This window comes from Apodemus sylvaticus, chromosome 15 (assembly GCF_947179515.1).
Source record: "Apodemus sylvaticus chromosome 15, mApoSyl1.1, whole genome shotgun sequence".
In the NCBI taxonomy this organism is placed as follows: Eukaryota; Metazoa; Chordata; class Mammalia; order Rodentia; family Muridae; genus Apodemus; species Apodemus sylvaticus.
The window spans coordinates 69,317,621-69,341,712 of record NC_067486.1 but is presented as its reverse complement, the minus strand read 5'-3'; the positions used below and the strand labels follow the sequence as shown (position 1 = coordinate 69,341,712).

The window sequence follows — 24,092 nt, the reverse complement described above, 5'->3', positions numbered from 1 at the left end:
ATCTTACCAACTATATGAATTAATTATTACGCTTCTATTTCATCTACAAAATAAAATAAGATATCCCGGAGAAAGTGTGACCAATTTTGAAGACTTTGAAAACTGTAGGGAAGCGGCAGGCACTTGGCAACAGATGATGATGCGCCTGCCCGCCTGCCCTCCAGTCCTCCAGTACTGAGTACACAGCCAAGGTCTCCTATGCCCGAGTCCAACCCAGGCCAGAGGACTAGGAATGACAGCGGGGTTCCCAGAGCTGTCCTCCCAGAGCCTGTGTAAACACAGGAAAACCCACTCTGAGATCAGAACAAAAGCAAGCCTAGGCTTTAAACAGGGCCCATCCCCAGGCACTAGCAAACTACAGACGTGTTTTGTTACTTTGTTTTTAAGTCCCAATGAATGGAATTAAAAGTTCTGCCCTCCCCAATTATCTTAGAAATATTATAGCTACTCCTATTTCATCAAACTGCAACCAACCAAACTTGCAGGCTCCAACAAGAACATCTAAAATGAAGAAAACAAACAAAATACAACGGAAAACTAGTAAAAGTGAGTGGTAAATTTCCACTCTTCCGGTCAATTAATATGAATCCCTACAAAATATGTGAAGTTCTTCAAGCCTCTGTCTCGTCACCCATAAAAGGAGAGGATGGGACTGGGAACGCCTGCAGTATTGCTTTAAAATCAACAGTCTATTCTAACCGCGTTCTAATTAAGTCTAGAACCTAAATCTGATTCTCTTTTCCCAAGGGAGAGTTTCTCTAGGCTCTTGTTGTGAATTAGTTAAATATGAACAAACAAACGAATGAATAAACAAGCAAAACTTATAAATTATGAAGTCTTTTCTGTACCAACTCCTTCATCCTTCCTCCGTGTTCCCTCTGTGTACATCATGTAACACAGGGATATGAAAATGGCAGAATTCCTCAAAGCTTTTCGAACAACAACATTTTAGGAGGAAAAGTTATATTTTATACAGATTACAAAATACCATCACTCTCCCAGAATAAAAGTAATTTTTCAAAAGAAAGGGTTATAACTTAAGAAACAGTTCTTTATCTTTCCAGTCCGTGTCATCCACAGTGAAATGGCAGGGACTGGAAAGAGTACAACCAAACACGCAATAGGCCAAGGTACACGGCTGAAAACCAGGTAGCACGGTGGGGCAAGCCCACATCCTCAAATCATTACATACATCACTCACTCTATAAATCTCAACTCACAATTAAAAAATAAATAAAAAATAGACAAGCAGTGGAGGCGCACACCCTTGCACCCAGCACTGGGGAGGCAGAGGCTGTGAGACCAGCCAGTCCGTCAGTGAGCTCCAGGACAGCCAGGGCTACACAGAGAAAATGTGACTTGAAAAAAAAACTGAAAGAAGAAAAGAAAGAGAGAAAGAGAGGGGGGGAAGGGTGGAAGGGAAGGGGGAGAGAGGGAGGGAGGGAGAGAGGGAGGGAGCAGGCAAGCCACACCACGCCACGCCAAGGGCTAAGCTTGTGTTTCCTGTGTGGACTGTCCTATTCTGCACCATGGAGCTGGGGAGGAGAACTACTCAAAAGGATCTTCCAACCCTAGCACTCCGCCTCTCTCCAGAGAAGTGTGCAGGACTTCTACAGCCACACCTGGCATCTCCTCTGCATGGCAGACAGAGCTATGAGCAGTAATGTGTGTCACATGCGACGGCAAATATTCTCTTATGGATAGGACACCAGCCTAAAGGAATACGAGAAGCATTAATCAGGTGTGAAATCATCTTATTTTCTCCCTCATAAGACTCAATACTAGTTCAGAAAGCTATTTGCATGTCTTCCTCCTCCCCTAACAGCCTGTATTTCCTGTTTAGGGAGTTAGTGAATTCAAGCAGGGGAGACGCCAGGATAATCACCGTGGGAGCTACCGCCACGCCACAGAAGAAGGTGGCAGGAGACAGAGCCCACTTGTTACACTGGATCAATAATCAGCAGTGACAACTGCTAGCCCGTCCTCACACCCTTCAGGGTTTCAAATGAAGGGAAGCCAATCTAGTGAGAGGAAAGAGTTAAAGGTAACACACACACACACACACACACACACACACACACACACACACAGGCTATGTAAAGCTGCCTTCAACTGTGCCCAGGAAACAAATGTAGAAGATTCTTCTCTCTTAAAACCACACGCACACATGCACACAGGCAAATTTCCTTCAGTAGAAACTTCTAAAGTTAACGTTCTACAAGGTCACTCTTCTCCAAGAACTACTTTCACTGCTGTGGGGTTTGATAGGAAAATTACCAGGTTTGAGGCACCATCAAGAGGTAAGATCAAATTTACCCAAGCTAGAACCTAGCGCTCGCCTCGCGTTGTTCCTGGGAGGCTTCACCAATAGCTTTACAGAGAAGAACACTATAAGCAGCATGGTGTCTAAGAGGCAAAGGAGAAGCCATCAGGCTGACTGAGCAACTAAAAGCAGCAGGGAGAAGAGACGCCAAGGACGAAGGCAGCAAGGTGGGCGGACACGGACTGGGGCTCTTGCTTTCACAGTGGATCCCAAATATCCTTCTCAGTCAATGGATCCCAAATATCCTCAGTCAATGGATCCCAGATATCCTTCTCAGTCAATGGATCCCAAATATCCTTCTCAGTCAATGGCTAAGGAGAAGAGAGGTCTCCTGGAAACCACAGCAGGTTGGAGAAGAGCGAACTCAGCCTTTCAGGGTTCTGCCCTAGACGTGGTGGGCTCTACAATCACAGCTACAACAGTCCCAGGCCCTCCTGGAACAGAGCATACCCACAGTAACACCTAAAATCGCAATCCCGCAAGCAAGAACTGGAACATGTCTTAGAGAATTGTTGAATGGCAAAACCTTTTAGTGAAACTAAAGTACTTAGCAAAGCATATTTTCAGTACTGTATCCCCCTGAAAAGCCTGAAGTCTTACATTACTTATAACATGGACACACAATAACAGATGTTTAAAAGTCTAATAGGCAAGCTTTGAAGGCAATTTCATACTATGAGCAATCTAAAACAGTAAAATTCGCGAAGCCATGGCTCAGGTTAAAACCATGTACCGCTCAGTCCCCTAGGTCCCCTCAGGAGGCTCACAGCCAACATAACTCCAGGTTCAGGGGCTCCGGTGTCTCTTCTGGACTCCTCGGGAACCCATGCTCACACATGCCCTTTCCCAGACATATATTTACCCAATTTCAAAATGAATAAAGTCACACTGTGCTCACTTCAGGTACAGAGCCTGCTAGTCCATACTGTCAGATTTCAAGCTGGGGACAAATAGCTGAGGTCCCTATTTAATATCACAGTGGACCTGGCTACCGGGTTCTCCCGGCATCCCTCCCTCAGTCCCCAACTATTACAGGCCTCTCCTGGCGGGCACACTCCTGAACTCTTCACCAAGGGGCTGGGCTGCCCTCCCACAGCTGCCCTTCCCTATATAATGTGACCATTTTAATTACCTGGGGTTTTTGTCCTACTCGCTTTTGGGCCTCCTGGTTGCCACAAAAGTTCCCCTCCCTTCCCTCTTCCCTCCCCCTCTCCCTCTCTTCACATGCCCCAGCTCAGGCTAATGTCCACTCCGGACTCTCCCAACTGCCCCTGCCTCTGGCCCCGCTCTCCCCTGTACCTCCTCCACCAGACCTAGGAGCAGTCATGCTCCCTTGCTTATTTCCTTCTCTCGCCAAGCATAACCAACTATATAACTGTTATTGCTCAGTATGCCTAGACTGTGAGGTCTAAGTGGGGGTTGTGGGCCTCTCAGCAATTCATCCTAGCTCAGTTACCAAGCAGATAGCATCCACTACACGGAGAGCGGCAGGGAAGGGTGGAAGAGGGCTAGATGAAGAACACATTTTAAACTGTGGCCTGGAGAGACGGCGGCTTACTGATGAAGGCCTTGCCAAGGGTAAGGCTGGTATCTGGATCCCCAGCACCCACACACAAGCCATGAACGAATGAAGGAATGAAGGAATGACAAGAGAAAGGAGGGAGAGAGGGAAGGGAGGGAGGGAGGAAGAGAGAGGAAAGGAGAAGAAAGGTGTTAGGTTTGCCTGGTTTCTATGTTTTGTGAGGCTACAGCTCAGCCTCTGAGGACTGTTCTCCTGTTTACAAGCTTTTGTTGTGCAAACTTGCTCCTTAATTTAAAACTAGTGGCTAAATAAAATTACTGGAGCATTAGAGGTAGGTGGGTTTGGAGCCACCTGGGTGGGGTGCAGAAGAGAGGAGAGAGCAGGAGAAGGGAGACCCAGGGGAATGGGAGGAGAGGAGGGGGCTGCAGTGAGGGAGCCGCACTCCGAGCACGGCCAGGACAGACAGTGATATGTGGGGGACACCACTGGGCAGGTAGCCAGATCAAGCAGAAAAGTAAATCAGGGGTCACACGCTCCCCCAGTAATTGTCAAAGCCAAACAAAATGACCAGTGTCTGAGTCTTATTTATTTGAAAGCTAGTCAGGAATAAGCTTAAATTAGTGGTACTACAAAAGGAAAGGAAGACAGGCAAACAGGACAGTCAGTCCCCTTTCCACACACAAGGATGACCGTGGACACCTGGATCTGATCATGTGACATTTTTAAGACTGAGAGATGCAGGGAGGCAGGTGGGTCTCTGTGAGTTTGAGGCCAGCCTGGTCTACATGTAGAGCGAGTTCCAGGATAGACAGACAAATGAGAAGTGTGGATGAAGGGCTAGGACATGCGACAGTTCTGGACTTGAAAGCTGGCCTTAGCGGCTCCTACTGCTCTTGCCAAGGACGCAGGTTTGTTCCCTGCATTCACATGAAATGTCCCTGTGTAGGGCTGGAGAGGTGGCTCAGTGGTTAAGAGCACTGACTGCTCTTCCGAAGGTTGTGAGTTCAAATCCCAGCAACCACATAGTGGCTCACAACCATCCTTAATGAGATCTGATGCTCTCCTTCTGGTGTGTCTGAAGACAGCTACAGTGTACTTACATATAATAATAAATAAATCTTACATGTAATAAATAAATCTTGAAGAGGAGGAGGAGGAGGAGGAGGAGGAGGAGGAGGAGGAGGAGGAGGAGGAGGAGGAGGAGGAGGAGGAGGAGGAGAAGAAGAAGAAGAAGAAGAAGAAGAAGAAGAAGAAGAAGAAGAAGAAGAAGAAGAAGAAGAAGAAGAAGAAGAAGAAGAAGAAGAAATGTCCCTGTGCGCCTGCAGCTCCTCCTCCAAGGGCCCTGATGCCCCCCTTCCCTCCAGGGCCGGATGCCCTCTTCTGGCCTCCATAGGCACTGTATTAGTGCACTGGTCCACACTCTGACACACGCACACATATAATTATAAAAAGAATAAACCTCTTTTGGGTTGGAGAGACAGTTCAATGTTAAAGGGTGCTTTCTACTCTAGCAGAAGAACGGGGCTCGGTTCCCAACACCCACTTCGTGGTTCACAAGCATCTGTGATTCCAACTCCGGGGCTCTGACACTCCCTGCTGGCCTCTAGAGGCACTGCACTCTCATGCTGCACACACATGCATGCAGGTAAACACTCACATCCACAAATAAAACGATGGACTTCTTTAGCAAGAAAATAAAAGGAAAACTTTTTTAAAATCTTGTTTAAATGTTCTCGGTAGAAGCCTGACAGGGGGAGGGGTATGCAGTTACCCTCCTCCTTCTCCTCCTCCTCCCCCTCCTCCTCCAACACCATCACCACTACAACAGAATTGCTTCCATGATTCCCTCAATGTTTTCAAATATTTTAAGTCTATGAACATTCAAAAAAATAGGAAGGCAGGACTGTTTAATACAGCGGAGGGGTGGGAAGTACCTCGGTCAGTAAGGGGTTACCTTGTAAGCACAGCTGAACACACTCAGGAGGCAGAGGCAAGTGGAGCTTAGGGACTGATTCTAATGCTCTCTCAATTCAATTCAGCTCCCAAAAGGCCGCGTTCCCAGCCACTGAGGGTCTCCGCCCCCAGCTGGATTTGATTGGCAATAAAGAATTGCCCCACAGCTCAATGGCTGGACAGGGAGACGGGCGGGACCTTTAGATTTCGAGAGCTAGGAACTGGGATAAAGGAGACAAAGAATGGTCATGATTCAGATTTGTAGAGGAAAACCATCTGAAATGTGAGAAAGAATGTGGCCCCTGGAAGGGCTGCCCGGAAGCATCTTGGGCAGTAGAGACTAGGGAACCGCCCAGAAGAAGCCAGGGCAACAAAGATAAAATAGAGAATTAGAGGGAACTACAGGAGGGAAATGTGTGCTGGCCTCCAGGAGGATTACAACTGCCCAGCCTTTAAGCTAGCCAAGGCATTTTTAAATCAACTGGTGTGTGTGTGTGTGTGTGTGTCTGTGTCTCTGTGTGTGTGTGTGTGTTCCAGTGTTGAATCCAGATAGCTCCTGAGGGTGTGCACATTCGACCAGCCAGGAGCCAAAGCAATGTAGCCAATTGCTGCTATATGCAGATCTGTGTAAGGTGTGAGTTAGAGGCCAAGGCTACATACAGAGACACCCTGTCTCAATAATAATAATAATAACAACAACAACAACAATAATAGCATTTGTAATCAGGTAGAGACAGGTAAATCCCTGGACTTGCTAGCCAGCCAGTCTAGCCTTGGTGATCTCTAGGCCTATGAGAGATGGTATTTCAAAAATAAGGTAGATGGTATCTACATGCATGCACATACATGAAGCTGCACATAAAGGAACATGTGAACACACACACTTTACAACTGGGATGTGGGTGTAACCAATGCTGGCATGAGCGAGATCCTGGCTCAATCCCTACTACCTCAATAATTACAGAAGTTTAACAACAAGATCAGGCGCGGTGGTACTCAAGGTCGACATGAGCTATATGATGAGGCTCTGTCTCTAAGAGAGATGAGAGGCTGGTAGGGAGGGAGGAAACTCAGGCAGTAAATAAAAACATAACAGGCAGCCAACTAGACGCTATAAGGAGATGGGGAAGGGCAAACGGAGTAAAAGAAACTGGCCTGGGTTACAATTTTCAACAGGGTGACCTAGATAGTACTCACCGAAAAAGTGGCATTTGACCAAAGGCCTCGGGTAAGGTACTGTAAGTCATCGAGAAGGGCTGTTAGAAAAACCAACCGAGGCAGCAGCCCTGGAACTGCCCTGAAGAAGGCGTCATGACTAGGGTGGGCAGAGATAAAGGGCTGAAGCGAGCCAAGGGAGACCATATCACACTGACAGCCGTGCAGGACACAGGAAGGACTCCACATGACCACTGACCACTGACCGTCCGAACCAGAGACAAGGCAACAGTAAGACCATTTTGCTAAGGCTCAGTCTGCTACTGGGGAGTGTAAAGAAACCAAACAGGAAGCAAAGAGACCAGCTGGAGGCTGCAGCACCACCCACTGAAGATGGCCAAACCACATACCCATCGCCATGAAAACTTCCCAGATCCTGTTTCTCTGTATAGTCCTACTTGTCCTGGAACTATGTAGACCAGGCTGACCTCAATCTGCCTGCCGAGATTGAAGGCGCGCGACCCCTCTCAGCCCAGATGGGTTTTAAGGAGCGTGGGTGACTAAGCAGCAACCATTGCATCTGTACAACAAATGCTAGATTTACAGGCAGGCGTCAACTACCTGCCATGTGCAACCACAGTCTCGACTTCTTGAGTAAAAAACATTCATCAGCTTATTAGAAACTATGGTCACAAATAAACATATCTGTCTTCATTTGAAAGTAAACATTCCCCAAGAGAACAGGAAGACAAACCATAGTCAGAGAAAACAATATTTACAAAGCACTTATTTGGTAATGAACTGTTTGATCTAGGGAAACAGCTCCGTGTAGAGCAGCTGCCTAGTGTGCTCAAGGCCACGTGCAATCAATACGAGAAAAAGAGAAAAAAAACTAATAATAAAGGAATGATAACCAAAATATAAAAAGTTAAAACTTAGTCCCATTTTAAAGTGAGCAGGTGGTCTAGGCTCTCACTGAAGATGCTAAGATGGCCAGTGTGCGGACACACAGCAGCCTCCATCAGCAGACCCCAACAACGTCCTCCTCCACGCTGTGAGAATGCTCAAGACCAGAAGACTGCAGCATCAGAGTCGGGCAGGGACGCAGAGCCACACAGAGCTACTCACAGCAACGCAGACACAAAAGGCTGCACACTCAGAAATCCAGTTAGCAGTTTCCAACAAAATCAAGCAAGATCACACAACCCTCTGCGTTCCATGGAGCTAAAAACTCATCCACACAGTCAAAGGCTACACATGGTTTACTCAAAGTGCCAAACAGTGAAGCAGTCATGTCGTCTTTCAGTAGGTGGATGGAAAAAGTGTGGCATACCCATCCAGGCAGTGGGCTGTGATTCACACTACAAAGAAACAAGCTCTCAAGCCGTAGGAACCCGCGCGCCAGGCCTGGCGGAGTCCTATCATCCTAACTACTTGGATGCCAAAGGCAACAAGAGCAGGATTCAAACACTGCTTGGGCCACAGAGCAAGTTCAAGACTAGAATGAGTAAGTGAACAAGACCCTATATCAAAAGCCAAAGTCAAGAGAGGGCGAAGGGCACAGCTGAGCGCACCTGCCTGCACATGCAGGGCCCTGGGTCCTAACCCAAGAACATCACCCAAAAGCCATGGAGAAACCTTTGGCACAGTGTAGTAAGTGGAAGAAGTCAGGATGCACACTTCCAGATTCTAGACAGCGTTTCCTTTAAAAAATGAACTTATGGACCAGTGGTTATCAAAGACTGGGGGAGAAGATGGAAGAGAGGCAGAATAAGGGTTTTTCCACTTAGTAAAAATAGCAAAACTATCTGCATGATTCTACACCGGCAGATACATGCCATTAAAACATTACCCAAATCCTATGAGCGAACCGGACTTTGGGGACACTGCTGTGTTCACTGGTTGTAACAAATGTACCCTTCTGGTGCAGGATCTATTTGTTGGAGCAGAGGGTCTATAGTGTTTTTTTCTCTTTTAATTGTTTGCTTGATGTTGCAGAGAACCCAAAGAAATTGACAAAAAACCTAAGTTCATTATTTAAGAAGTAAATCCTGCCTTCAGTGGGCAAAGGTAAATATGGCCACAGAGTAAGGTGCAATCTGAAAACACATCTGCTGGTGTCGGGATCAGCAACACAAAGTTTAAATATGTTCAAATGGAGAGCTTTAATACTACTCACTTGATAGCTTTCTATATAAAAGAAAAATTGGTTTAGAAAAATAAGACATGCAAAAAATATGTTTTTTATGCAGCAGAATTTAAATTTTTTTCAGGCAACAAAAGATGAAATCTTAAAGTTTAAAAAGAAATCTATAAAAAGTGAATATAAAATGTAGATTATGAGAGGTTTTTATTATTATTATTGTTATTATTATTATTATTATTATTATAGATTTACATGGAAATTTACACGGAAAATATTTCCAATAAAATAGAAGAGATACATAGAAAAACACGTTAAAATTGTCAATTTTCATAAAAGATTAAAGAGTAAAGTGGTAGACATATAAAACATTGCTAAATTAATTGAAATATGAAATAGAAACATTTTATGATAGAATTGAAGATTTACATGAAAAATATTTCTGGTAAAATCGTAGAAAAATTTTAGGTGTTAAAATTTTTAAACATGTTAGAATTGAAGATTATCAGGGAAAATTTTATATAGATATAATAATGGTAGGCATAGAAGTATTCCTAAGTTGATTGAAAGTGGAATTATAAACATTTTCTGATAAACTTGAAGATTTACATGGAAAATATTTCTGATAAGACTGAATAAATATATAGAAAAACATGTTAAAATTAAAGATTATCATGGAAATTATACAGATAAAGTGATAGGCATAAAGATAATTCTAAGTTGATTGAAGGTAGAATTATACACATTTTCAAATAAAATTGAAGATTTACATGGAAAATATTTCTGGTAAAATTCAAGAAATATATAGACAAAGACGTTAAAATTGACTATTCCATGGAAAGTTTTACATATAAAATGGCAGATAGGGGAGGTTTTTTGATAACACATTTTAACATTTGAAGAATATGTCTACAAATCACAGAGTAAAGGACAAGCGGGCCAAGAGAAACAGCACAACACTACCGCTAGCCGACTAAGAGGGAAGGGGAAGGAACTGTTCCCCTGATGCTCAATCTTACTATCAGTGAAGACACAAACTTAAAGGCCACGCAGCACCATTCTACAGCCTTGGTCACTGCTAGCATGTGTTACACTGTGTCGTACTTTGACAGTATGCCACCTCACTAGCATGTTACATTGTATCACACCCTGACAGGATGCCACTTGTCCAGAGAAAAGGGGTACACAGTGTAAAAGGCACCAGGGGAACAGATTGGAGAGGCAGCAGCAAACTCCCAGAGCTTCCTGTGATAGCACAGGGTTGCTACCCGGGCTCAGGAGGCTGAGGCGGGGGACTGTGAGTTCAACAATGAATGGGCTTAAAGCCAACCCCAGAGGGAAAGAAAGGAAAGATTTCTAACCACTAGAGAAACAGACCAACCTCACTGTCCTCTCAAGCAGAGCCTGCACCTCGGGAATTCACAATCACCCTGGCATCCTTCCAGTAAGAGTGCCCACTCTCCACGCAGCACAGGGTCTCTCCATCTGCTCCGACATTCTCCAGATTTCTACATCAATTTTACTCATTTAATGCGATTTTAAATTCCACTTCCATAATTCTTATTAGATGAAGAATTATGTAAGAACAGGACCAGAGCCTTGCCCAACACTGGGGGGGGGGGGGGGGGCTAAAGCCCAGCTTCATGGGCCAATGGGGCTGAATTTTCTTCAAAAAGCCAAGAATTACAATTTCTAGCAATTTTCTTTTCTTTTTCTTTCACACAATCCATATAACGATTGTTCTCAGAGGGGAAACCAGACGCTGAACTGAGACACAACGCCGTGTTTCATTTGACAATGTATCCAACCTGTTCGGAGCTGGTGTTCTGCATCTTCAGGGTGGTTTCAAACAACTTCACAAAGGTGCAAAGCTGAGGCAGGGCTGGTACTCAAACAGCACTTCCCCATTACTGGCAAGGGTCTAGATTTGATCCTCAAAAACACCACAAAATAGTAATAATAATGATAAAATAAATAAATTTCTATAAAGTGGTTTATAGTGAGGCCTCAACTGTGCAGGGCGGGCCTACAGCACTGAGCAGTAACTTGGAGAAACTTGCAGCAGACCTAAGTCACAGCAGCCTTGAGGGCATTCTTACTGTGGAAATGCTGAAACAGATGCTTTGTGAGTGCAGATACTGTGAGGGTTTGTTACATAATAACAGTGTCCTTCCTCCCCTGCAGCCTCTCCAGACCGGAAGAATCAATTCACACTTGCATCACCTACAGAAGAACAGACACACCTCCTTAGACTAAGGTCTTAAATTTTTGACACTCAAGATTGGCTTTTTAAAAATCAGTGCTGGGGAGAGAACCCCGAGCCACACCCTTGCTAGGCAAGTGTCTGAGAGACCAACAAACCTACAACCACAGTCCTACTCTTTGAAACAGTCTCCATACTGCTCCGACTAGCCTAAAACTTTCCACTTCCGCCTCCTGATGAGCCAATGACAAGGGCTAGGATTACAAACCATCACACACCCAGCAGTTTCTCAGTGTCTGTCAATGCAGGAGTTTAAATAAAGCCTTCACAACGTTGACTTATTTTGCATTTGTTTACTTAATATAAGAAGTGAAGCATTTTTAAGTTTACTAGTCACTCACAATGGTCTCTTAGCTATTAGTCCATTGTTTACTGTATCAATCCATCTACTGAGATTTTTCTCCAATTTAAAAATTAAAAAACAAAACAAAACAAAACCAGGGCTAGAGAGATGGCTTAGCAGGTAAGAGCACCAATTGCTCTTCCACTGATCCTGAGTTCAAATCCCAGCACCCACATGGCGGCTCACAACCATCCATAGAAAGATCTGAAGCTCTCTTCAGGTGTCTGAAGACAGCAACAGTGTACTCACAATAAATAAATAAATAAATAAATAAATAAATAAATAAATAAATAAATAAATAAATCTTTAAAAAAGTAAAATAAAATAAAACATAGTAATGGTTAAAAAAATGTTTTACTGAGATATAATTCAAATACCACACCCAATAACTCTAAATATATTTACCTACTACCACCTAATTTTAGGTCATTCTCATAACCCTAAAAAGACCCCCCAGCTCCATCAGTCATTTCTCCCCTCCCCGCTCCTTCTGCCCCAAGAGCAAGGCCTCCTTAGGCTCCCTGTCTTGGTAGACTGGCCTTTGGCCTTTTCTAGATATTTAACTATTTAACTGGAACCACAGGCCATTTATTTATTTATTTATTTATTTATTTATTTATTTATTTATTTATTTAAAGACACTGTCTCATAGCTCTTGGCTGTCCTGGAACTCTGTAGACCAGGCTGACCTCTAACTCAGAGATCCACCTGCCTCTGCTTCCCCACAAGTGCCACTATTCCTGGCTTACAAAACTTTTAAAAAATGCCTTTAAAATACAGAATTTAAAACCTTTCCCATTTTCCAGATTCCCATAGGAAAGGGGCAATACCTTGATAAAGTCAAATTTATATCACGGCCATCTTTGGTCTCATTCTTTGCAAAGCTGTCCTGATCCTAAGGATACATGTACCTCACCTGTATTTTCCAGCAGTACACAAAACTAATTACAACATCTAAAACCCACTCACCGTGTCAGTTATCTCCTACATATTTACCAATCCCTTCCTTTTTGACTAATTTTCACCATTCTGTACATTTATATACATTTTGGTCTATTCTGGATTTTTAAAAAATCTCTTTCATCTGTTCCATGATCAAGTTCTGTCCTTTAACAGCAAACTTTAAAATCTGGTTAAAGACACTGCTAATTGCTATTGTTTTAAATCTGTTTGGGGTGCTGTGTTCACTGCTATTGACTTTTAGAACTTTACACTCACATATTTAGTCTTTATTACACTTATTATAATCTAGAATTTATTCTTGCAAAGGGGAGTCTACATTCCTTAGTTATGTTCTCTCCTGTGAGGACAAACTTACCTTTAGGGCTGCTTTGAAACATCTCATCTGTTGTATGCTAATTTGCTACTATTTGCTACCTTTTGTTTTTAAGTGGAATTCCTCCCTACATTTTTCTGACTTACTGACATAGAGCAAAATTACTACCTTTATTTCATACACACACATATTCAAAGATCTTTTTATTACTTTATTATTTTTATTATGCCTGCCTTATATTTAATGAGACCTAATTAACAAAAAAAAAAAAAAAAAAAACGGTAAAAGGCATACAGGAATAGGGTCAAAATACACACCCACCTCTGTCTGATTATACTCCACAAGCTAAGTATCCCAGGAACACAGTAACCATGTCCACACCACCACAGACAGATGCCAGATCCACAAACGCAGGCGAGGAGAGCAGCAGACCCCCAGTGTGAGAGGGAAAGCAGGCTGCTGACCAAACTCCAAACACTAAATTTGTCTTACAAGTCAACATGCCCTATTTTCCCAAAAATTGTACTTCAAAAGAGGTAGTATATATCAAAAATATAACCTTCTTTAAGAGGAATCTCACTAGATGTAGAATAAATTATAATATGCAAATGTGTTCAGTGATGAACCATCTGGAAAGATTTTTGTTACAATGTTAATCCGAGGACAAAGGAGATGATAGCTGGGTTGCTTCTCTCTTTCTAAGGCATTGTGATACTCTTTCTGGGACTGAAGATCAAAGTAACACTTGAAACTGTTACTGCAGTTGGCTCTCAGGTACAGGCTTCCCTGAGACTGAGACAGGAAGGCTGTATGCCCTTTCCTTTCCTTTTTAAAAGTTCTTTAAGTACTGGAGAGGACCTGCTTTCTCCATTTAGATGGAAGAGTTACAGGCTTATCTTTAGGATGCCTGTATAGATTGTTTGATAATTTGTTTTTAAGTGTACTCATCTGCACTTAAACTCACCACAACTTGGGTGTGTTGGTACATGCCTTTAATTCCATCACTCTGGAGACAAAGCCTGGTGGATCTCTATGAGTTTGAAGTTAGCCTGGTCTGTATAATGAATTCCAGGCCAGGCAGCACTGCATAAAGAGATACTGTCTCAAAAAGAAAAAAAAAAAAAAAACACACACAACAAAGAATTACCTTATTAGCCTGCAGTTCCTATGTTTACTGACAATAAGGTATGTGGTTGTTTCTGACGCATGTATTACTGAGTGTTCTCTATTGCAAGATTTAAAGCAAAGAATATAAATATCTAATACATGACTTAATAAGCGTAATCCTTACTCCTGCATTACCTGCCCTAGCAATAAATAAGTCAATGGTATTCCTCAGTGGCACGGCAAAGCTTAAACACCTAGTACCCAGAGCACAGAAGGGACTGATACAGCCTGGGTTCTGATTCTGCCTTCAATCTGTCCAAGTGATCCACTCACTTACATCTGACTGACTTACCTGTGACTACAGATGTTACCTCGCCTACTTCTCTCAAGGGCATTTTGAGAGTCCTAAAATCTCTAAATAAGCTGTAAGATGTCCTAAAAAGAAGCCTTGTAACTCTTCCATCTTAAAAAAAAAAAAAAATGGAGAAAGCAGTTCCTCTCAAGTACTTAAGTTTAGAAAAAGAACAAAGGGCTGGAGAGATGGCTCAGTGGTTAAGAGCACTGATCATTCTTCTGAAGGTCCAGAGTTCAAATCCCAGCAACCACAAGGTGGCTCACAACCATCCGATCATGAGATCTGACTCCCTCTTTAGGAGTATCTCTGAAGACAGCTACAGTGTATTTACATATAATAAATAAAAAAATAAATAAATCTTTTTTAAAAAAGAAAAGAAAAGAAAACATAAAGAACAACTGTTACTAAGAAATGAGTTCTACGGAAGTTTAGAAAAACAGAACCATGAAGTGAACCAGGCTGCGCAGACTTAAAGAGGGTCAAGAACCTAGGAAACTAGAACTCGCTACAGTCCTGGGCTGCAGGGAGGAACCAATGTCCAACACTATAGTTAGGTGCAAGACCAAACTTGGGCTCTCACACCTGTAAGGATGCCAAATATATCACAAATATTTAAATTAAGTCGGAGTCAGGAAGGGTCCATCAACACCAGTTATATGCTACTGGCTAGAAAGATAAGTCAGCAGTTAAGAACACTGGCTGCTCTTCTAGAAGACCCAGGTTCAATTCCCAGCATCCATATGGCCGCTCACAAGCATGTGTAACTCCAGATCCAGGGGTCCAACATACATGCAGGTAAAACACTGATGCACAGAAAAAAATATTTTTTTTAAAATATTATACTTTACTGAAGCCCGTCTCAGTCTTACTTAGCACAAGTTCCAAAGACACTTCTACCTACTATGGCCAAAATCCTAAATGAGATGCTAAACTACAAAGATAAGGCCCTCATGCAATAAAAGCTCATCTACCATTGACAGTGCTCTGGGGATGTGATTCATGATGAATGGACTGGCGGGAGCCCTGGCAGATTCATAGTCTGATGACTTTACTGAGATATGGCCTAGGAGGGGACTAGACTGAGGAGGCCAGCGAGCATGTGTCCCTGATGGACACACACCTTCCCAGTCACCATGAGGCAAGCAGTTCTTCCTCGTGCCCCCGACACAATGCTCTGCCTCATCATGACAACGCAGCCAATGGAACCTCTGAGACCATAAACCAAATTCAATGTTTCCCCTTGGTTTTCTCAGGCATTTTTTTTAATTAGATATATTCTTTATTTACATTTCAAGTGATTTTCCCTTTCCTGGATCCCCCCTCCCCGAAAGTCCCATAAGCCCTCTTCCTTCCCCCTGTTCCCCAATCCACCCCTTCCCACTTCCCTGTCCTAGTATTCCCCTACACTGCTGCACTAAGCTTTTCCAGGACCGGGGGCCACTCCTTCCTTCCTTCTTGGGCACCATATGCATTGTGCATTGTGTCTTGGGTATTCCAAGATTCTAGGCTAATATTCATTTATTAGTGAGTGCATACCATGAGTGTTCTTTTGAGACTGGGTTACCTCACTTAGGATGATGTTCTCCAGTTCCATCCATTTGTCTAAGAATTCATGAATTCATTGTTTCTAATGGCTGAATAGTACTCCATTGTGTATATATACCACATTTTCTGTATCCATTCCTCCGTTGAGGGACATCTGGGTTCTTTCCAGCTTCTGGCTATTATAAATAGGGCTGCTATGAACATTTTTTATAGTGACAAAAAAGCTAAGTGACATAAAAGGAGATTTTTACATTTCGATTTCTAATTATTTGATACCAGTATACATGAATTTAGTTATTACAAACTCTTGGGGGTTTGTTGTCAGTTTAGTAGATTCTAGCAAATGAATTACATCTAAGATCATGTTGTCTGCTAACAAAAACGACTTCCTCCTCCCCTTCCTCCCAGCCCCCACTGGCTCGGCTAGGATCCTTAACACTGAATCCAGGGGTGGAAGCACATACTTACCTTGATCCTCACTTGAGGACTAAAGCATCCAGCTGCTGCCCAGGGGCATGCTAGCTGCAGTACTGTCACAGATGCCCTTTAGTAGGTAAAAATTTCCCTTTTATTCCTCATTTGCTAGAAACTCCTGCCTGAGCTATGAAGCAGTAGGGTTGTCAGAGGCATTTTCTTGAGTATATGAGATGATCGTCTGGTTCTAGTTCTGCTAATGTAGCCAATTACATCAACTGCCTTTGAACATTATACCCAACTCTAACTCCTGAAATCAACGCACTTGACATACTATCAATTAAACATTGGACGTAATTTCCAAAGCTGTCAGGGCAATGTTTCCTGCCTGATCTGGGCATGGGGGGATGTTGCAGTCCTCACAGACAGAGTGGGAGAAGTTCCCAGCTTATCTGCTTCTGAAGGAATCTGTGTGCACATCTGTGTGCAACTGACATGACTGCACCATTAAATGTTTGGTTAGAATTAGCCCATAAGGAAACATCTGGACCAGGTACTACTTTCCTGCTTGCTAATTTTTAAACTACAAATGCCATTTTTAAAAGGCTATACAACTATCGATAAATTCATTTCCTTATGACTGAGCTCGCTCAAGTTACAACTTGCAGGAACATTTTAATTTCATCCAAGGTACCAAAGTTGAAGGGATAAAATCCTTTGTATTATGAATATAAGTATAAGAATAGACATATCAAATATAGATACAAAATAATATCACATTATATTGTTAACACCTGTAGAATCTGCAATGACAGCCAATATTAATAATTCATGACCCTAAAAGATCAAAGTTTTCTCATGTAAATGAACAAGACAAACTGCAAAGACAGAATACTCCTCTATCTAGCACCCAACAAGGAGGGGGGGGGGGGGGAAACATCACAGAAACTGCTACAGCAGAGCTACCTATCATCCCAACACTTAGTGGGGGCTGGGAGGGCTGGGGTAACAATGGATTATTACAAGTGTAAGGCCAGCCTGGGCTACGCAGTGTGACCCTGGACACACTACGCTGTGTGTGTGTATATATGAGGCAGTGGAGAGACATTTGCCAAACAGTATCTTCACAGCACTTAAGTGCTAGAAACATCTGCAATTTGAAAACATTTGTTCTAGAGACAAAATAAGGAACAGAGTTACAGGCAGCAGGTAGAAAAGTTTGCTGTGCCTGTAAATATCAGGCTAAACAGAAAGAGATGTGTGCCTTGGGGTTGACATCAGAATGACCCACAAGTACTTTTTCAGGGAATCTATGCCCAAGACTCTTGTCTACTCCACCCCCCAATTCTAATTCAGTAGGCCTAAACTGACCCAAATGTGTTCTGGGAAAAGCTTCCCACATGATTCTGACAAATACTTCTGATTCAGAGCTGCCTATCTGACTGCATGGGGAACCTCTCAAGTGACCCGTTAAACATTAAAGTCAGAGACAAGTATGGTGGCACATGCCTGTAATCCTAGCACACAAGGGAGGAGCTCATGTCCTGGGCCATCAAGAACTACAGAGTAAGAGCCTTTCTCAAAAATGATAGACAGACAGACCCCACAAGATTCTTAATATGGGGTTCCTAGGCAGATACTGAATCATGTGTTAATGTTTCTTAGGCTCAAATCTACCTCCACATACGTCACACATGACTCAATAATCATTTCTAGCCCTATGATCAGAGTACAGCTGCTGGATTCCAATCAAGAGAGAGGCCATTGTGTACATCTGCTAGAATCACAGCAAGGCAGCAGCAGCCATCCATCTGTGCTGCAATCACAGAAGAGATTACATACTGCCCACACAAAAGCTGATTGACAGGCAAGACGCGCTCCACAATACTGCTCTACAATCCTGAGTGGAATTTTGATTTAAACAGGCTTGTAACTCAAACAGAACTTTTCTATTGTAATAACTAGATTTCTGCCACACTTAAAAGAATGTGGATTTGGGATTGTTCTTTTTAATAACTACTATAAGGACATAACTATTTTAAAACTTCCAATGTTGGGCTTCTTTTCAAAAGATTCAGAAACATAAATAGTTTTTGCTAAGAATTCTTTGTATAACAAATATTTAGAAATAAGTTCTTTTAGTATATAAATCTTGACAATTTTACATAAAGATCTTGAAAAGTAAGAAACATTTGGAAAACTTTCACATACAATTCAACATTCTGGATGATGTGTATGTTTGTGTGTGTGTATGTTTGTGTGTGTGTGTGTGTGTGTGTAGTATGAAGTGTCAGAGTTATGCCTTTTGTAAACTTACAAAGTGAGCCAAGGACAGAAAAGCAGAGAACGATGCATTCCTTTGTACCCAACAAGTTTTGACAATTATCAGAACTTGGCTCTACTTGTTTCATATGGTTCCATACTGCTGATATACTTTAAAGCGAATCCCACACACTGTATTACTTTTCAGCTTTAACAAATAAATTGTGACAGTCTCTTCGTTGTTACCAAATACCTTAGTTAGCTTCTCTGTTGCTCTGCTAGGCACCATGACCAAAGCTACTTAGAGCGGAAGGGCTTCATTTGACCCCCAGGTCACAGTCCATCCCTAAGAGAACCACCCAGCTGACGCAAAGACTACAGCAGTATGCTACTCAACGGCTCCTTCCCATGGCTTGCTCAGCCCTGCTTTCTTATACAACCCAAGACTACCTACCTGCCCATGGGTGGCACCAGCTACAGTGGCTGGGCCCTCCCATATCAATCATCAATCAAGAAAATGCCCAGACATGGCCACAGGCCAATCTGATGGTGGCAATTTGTTAACTGAAGTTCCTTCTTCCAGATGAGCTAGTTTGTGTCATGCTGATAAAAACTTACCAACAAACCATATACATGAAAATTACTTAATGTTCTCATACCCATTTCACGATTAACTTTTGCTTCAGAATATATTTGTACAACTCATTTTATCCAAGGATGTATCTTTTTGTTACATACTATAACACACTAAAATAACTTGTCTGAAATCTTCAGTGTGTGCCTGGGGAAACTGTTTAGTAAGTTAAGCAAATGCTTGCCACACAAGCATTGAGAATCTCTCTTTTTTTTTTAAGATTTATTTATTTATTATATCTAAGTACACTATAGCTGTCTTCAGACACCAGAAAAGGGTGTCAGATCTCTTTTATGGATGGTTGTGAGCCACCATGTTTTGAAATCAGGACCTTCAGAAGAGCAGTCAGTGCTCTTAACCGCTGAGCCATCTCTCCAGCCCAAGCATTGAGAATCTTGATCTGGAACCCCAGCACCCACTAAAAGGAAAGGACACCATCCCCAGTAAGATGTCTGGGCTTACTGATTGTACCGATTCCTGTAAAGAACACTGTTCAATGGGGACAGGTGAGTGCCAGCCAGCCCGTGTGAGCCCTGGATAGAGTGCCGGCCAGCCCGTGTGAGACCTGGGTTCAGTCCTACCAAGAAGAGAAAGACTAAGGACAGAACAGCAAGCAGAACACAGCCAGAAATAAAATATTAGCCATCTTTCCTTCTGGGGACAGTGGTGTGCCAGGACAAAATCTAGGGTACCCAAGCCTCTGTGTGCTGGCCAGTTGTCTACCACAAAGCTACAGCCTGCCTTGCAAAGGTGTTTTCACTGACACAAAAAAACACTGCTGTCTCTTGGCTACTGAAGGATAGATGTTATCACCAACACCACAATGATCACCACACCAGGACGTCCATGACCAACCAGATGCATCAGAGGGATCAAATAGTCACACCCTCCACTGGCAAAAAATATTAAGACAACCCTTTGGGGAAGCTAGCCAAACTCTGCAAGACTCATCTGTACACTGGGAACAGATCCCGTTTGGTGGTAGTAAGACAATCTGCATGACTTTGGGTTCCTAGGATCATGCAAAGAAAACTGAGCCCAAACACTTGAAACACATGGCCTGCGGGAGAGAAAAGGACCTCAAGAAAACAGTGGGGAAAAAAACAAAAGAACAGAATGGAAACGGGGAGCAAAGGCCACGGTGGGAGTCGGAGCGAGACAAGAGCAGCAACTGTGCAGGGACCTGGTCGCAAGGGCCATGCAAGATTCAAGAGAGAGGGCCGATAAGCCTTAGAAACCATGAGCCCCACTGTACAAAACAGGGTTCCAAGTTCTCTTCTGATACACTTCTACAGTTTAATGTTTAAATCAGGTTAAACATAGCCAACCCAAACATCTGCCATTTCTCTATCCTAAAAACATTCAAGTCTTTTCTAACTTGTGAAACAAGGTTCATAAGCACATAGCCGTCCACAGCCACTCACTGTGCAGAAACACGGCCATCTTACTCCTCACTGTGACAGGGTGGCCCCGTCAGAACCTCTCCATTCCTCCCTCCCCCCCTCAGATCTGTGTAGTAATATGTATGTCTGACCCTGTGTCCTATCGTCCTTCTATTACTTCGTCTACTCTGGGATCATGTCTGCTGTGTGCATCCTCCATCTAAACTGAGCTCCGTCTGTATCCTCATGCTTCCAGGAACGGCACAATCATGCGCGGTTTCGAGCAGGGGCCAGTAAGAAGAATGCAGAGGACCAAAGAGCAAACAAGGCCATCTCGTGTAGACAGAGTCCAAATTCCGCAGATGCTCTAGACAGATAGAGATTGGTATAAAATGATGCCATATCTGTATATAACACATACACACTCTTAGGCGCCTCACAACACTTAGTGTGTAAATAGTTGTCATATATTATTTGGGAACAATGACAAGAAAAGTGCTTGTACATATATATTCACTTCAGACACAACTTTTCCCTTCTAAATATCTTTACTCTGTGTTGGTTGAACTGCAGATACAGAACCCACAAATACAGAGAGCTAACTGTACTCAACATTACAGTTACAGGGTTGAGGGCACAGAGAGAGGGGAGGGCAGGGGAAGAGGGTACCTATAAACAGTATGTAACTTTATGGACACTGAAATCTAAGTAATGTTCCTAGATCATAAGATCTCGTTTTTACCTTTTAAAACATAAAAGCTGAGTTCACAGGCAGAAATAAGAGTGACAGAATTTTTAAGAAAATATGAAAAGGAAACAGAAACAGGTGTGACCTCTTATTTAAAAATTATTCAGGATTTCAAACTAGGACAGAAGTGTGTTAAGTTGAGCACAGGCTCTTCTGCAAGGGAGTCCCGTGTGACTGCTGCACATCCACCAGGCAGAGGCCACAGCCAGCCAACTCCTGACTTAAGATCACTCAGAAGCAGGGGCAAACTGAAATCAAAATTGCTTCCTAACACTTAACTAATACCCCTGTGCCACATCTGTTCCTTTGTTTCTTGTCTCTAAATTGGGCTGACAATCAGACACCTCCCGCTTGTTGTTAGGAATAAACATGGATTTAGGAAGCGCCTAGTATGCATGACAAACCTCATGCCTGTTAGCCGTCGGTTTTTGCCTTTGCCATTTGCAGTGCTGGAATCAAAGCAGGGGCCTGGCACGTACCCGGCAAGCAACCTACTACTGAGCATCCCAGGCCTGACAACTCTATCTTCATCACTAAACAGCATTCTACTTGGCCAAGGTTCTACATCATTTTGCAGAATTCCTCCTCTGCCCTGATAAACAACGCATTAACTGTGCACGCCACACTCGCCCTAATATTGCTCAGAGGGCAGAACCAAATGTTAAAATACCAATCAGAACATCTATTTTTTTAATTTGTTTTAAAAATCTGTACGTTCATTAGTTGGGGGAATGTGCATGGAGGTCAGAGGACAACCTGTGTAGAGGCAACTGGTTCACTCCGCCATGTGTTCCCAAGGACAAGTTTGGCAGGCTTGGTAGCAGAGACCTTTACCCACTGAGCCATCTTCCCAGACCCCAAAGGAGATGTTTGTTAGATTGTGAGGTATGAGTCAGCAAAATTCAAGACCAGTCTGAGCAAATGAGACCCTATTTCAAGATAAAAAGGAAAAACAGCTCTAAAGGACTTGCCAGGCAGACACGAGAAAAGAAGTTCAAACCCAACATCACACACACACACACACACACACACACAGAGTGACTTTTCTCTATCCCCTGGAGCTGGGTATTAAGAATACCCATATTAAGAGACTATGATAAAGTTAACATTGCTAGTGCAGGCATAACTCTCAACTGCTTAACTTTCTTGTGTCTTAGAAGTAAACTACTTTGAACATACAACTACGCTAACAATAACAAAAGCCCAAGGCACGGGGAAAGAAACAAATGGGGAACGGTGTGGAAAGCACAGGGAGATCCAAGAATTCCAGGGGTGCATGAAATGAAGGGGCTGTGCTGGAAGGGGGTCTTTCCAACCTCAGCCTTCTCTGGCTGGGGGCGGGGAGCTAGGAATGAGTCAGAGAGGAACCATGCAGCCAGGCTCTTCTGACTCCCGACTCCTGGATCATAAGCAGACTGAAAAGGCTGGCTTAACTCACTTTAAGTTCCTACACACAGCATCCCCTAAGCAGGTGCCAATTTAAAGAGCATACTAATCGTTAAGATTGTAAATCTCCAGCTCAGCGTGTGCCTCGAAAGGGCCCTTGCCACAGCACCACTGCAGTGACACAGAGACTGCTAAAAGCTGCACCTCAGGAACAACCACAAACCAGGGCACAAGGCTAGCACCTCGGGAGCTTGCCATGTAGCTCAGGATAGACTTTAATCCTGATCGTCTTGCCTCTACCTCTCAAGGGCTATGATTACAAATGTGTGCTACTGAGACTAGCAAGTCTTTAAAAATCCCTTATGAGCCCAAATTTCATTGTGTGTTTGTTCATTAAGGTTGTTGGGGGTGTTTGGGGCAGGGGTGAGTTAGGTCGTTTGAGACAGAAACTTAAGAGGAAGGGATTTTCAGCTGTTAAAGCTTCTTGGGGGGGACAGAACTCTAAATTAAACAAACTCCAAACACCTGTAAGTTAAAAGCCATGTAACAAATGGCGGCTCCCAACCACCTGTCCCAGGTGACAAACGTCCTCTCCTGCCTCCTCAGGCACCAGGCAAACACAAGGTGCACATACACACGCGCAGGAAACACATAAAATAAAGCTACACATAAAATAAAAATTAAGAAATCTTCAGAATCACGTTACATGAATGCTGCCTCTCCAGGTCCTACTGCAGTTGTGCTGCTTCTTGTGCCCTGTGAGGTCACCCACCCTGCGTGCCGAGGTGGGAAAGATGAAGGACGCTGGCACTGTGACATGCATCAGGCTCATATGCCCTTCAGGCCAGCCTGGGTTTCCAGCCCGATGGTGTTGGTAGTGAAGACGAGGAACAAATGTCAAGACTGTAGGATCCTCGGCACTTGTTTCTGCTGAGTTCTTCCAGATCGGCCTACACTTGCTTTAGACAGGATCTTAATCTAATTTCTTCAGTATGACTGAAAATGTGTCAGTGGTGTCTTCATCAATAGATCATCTGGCAACGGTTACAGTTGGGTTTCAGCCCAAACATACATCTAAATCTGCATGACTGTCCCTTATTTGCAGCTGAATGGCGGGAGTCCTCACTACAGAAGGCTGCCTGCCCTGGCACACACAGCAACCCTGAGAAAACATTCTCTGCTCAAGCCCCACCACAGGCTTCTCCCGTCGTAACTAGCTTTTACTACCTGTTCCGCCTCTAGCTGTAATTTTATCACATTTACTTGTTTCTGTATAGTACT

General features: G+C 43.3%; 1 protein-coding gene across 2 annotated transcripts in view; it reads right to left on the bottom strand.

The window, feature by feature from the left end:
• The window catches only part of Acap2 (ArfGAP with coiled-coil, ankyrin repeat and PH domains 2), a 109,705-nt gene that overhangs the window by 75,655 nt on the left and 9,958 nt on the right, over positions 1 to 24,092 (bottom strand). The window lies entirely within an intron of this gene.